Here is a 603-nt window from a genome sequence, read left to right on the forward strand (position 1 = left end):
CGGCAGGATACATCCAGCCGCTGCTTTTCCCCTCCCTTCTTGGGCCCTTCTCGTTGCGCTTCAGATTCCTGGCACAGCCCATTGCTTCAGTGGTACCTCAGACCTGCGCCTTTCCCGCTACCTCCTGCTTCTCCCCGCTGATTAACTCGGTGCTCCCCAAGCCGGGATCAGCAGCCTCCCATCCCTCTCGGCGTCGGGCCGGCCTGTATCTGCCGCGGGAGCTCTCCGCCATGCAGTGCCCTGGGGGTGCCCGGTCCCCCCGCAGCTCCCTGCGCGGCGCGTTGAGGAGCGGCACGGTGCATTGTGGGATGGCTGTGGGAGGTGGAGTTGTGCCACAGGGAGCCGTAACTGTAGCAAAGCTGATCCGGATCCGCACAGGCGAGGCTTCAGGCTGCGGTGGCTCCGGCAGGATTGCTGCCTGGCCCTTAGAAACTGTAGCCTCTGTAGCGGAGTTAATGGTGCTCTGACAGATTGTTTCAAATGCTTGGGTGGATGTCCAGTGTGTTACATGTTAGCTGCAGGATTACATTCTTTCCTGGTACGGCAGATGTCTCTGGTGTAGGCTGGGCCGTTTGCTCTAGTGCCGCTGGTGGCAGGTCGTTT

The sequence above is a fragment of the Nestor notabilis genome, unplaced genomic scaffold, assembly GCF_000696875.1.
Source record: "Nestor notabilis isolate BGI_N333 unplaced genomic scaffold, ASM69687v1 scaffold25872, whole genome shotgun sequence".
Lineage (NCBI taxonomy): Eukaryota > Metazoa > Chordata > Aves > Psittaciformes > Psittacidae > Nestor > Nestor notabilis.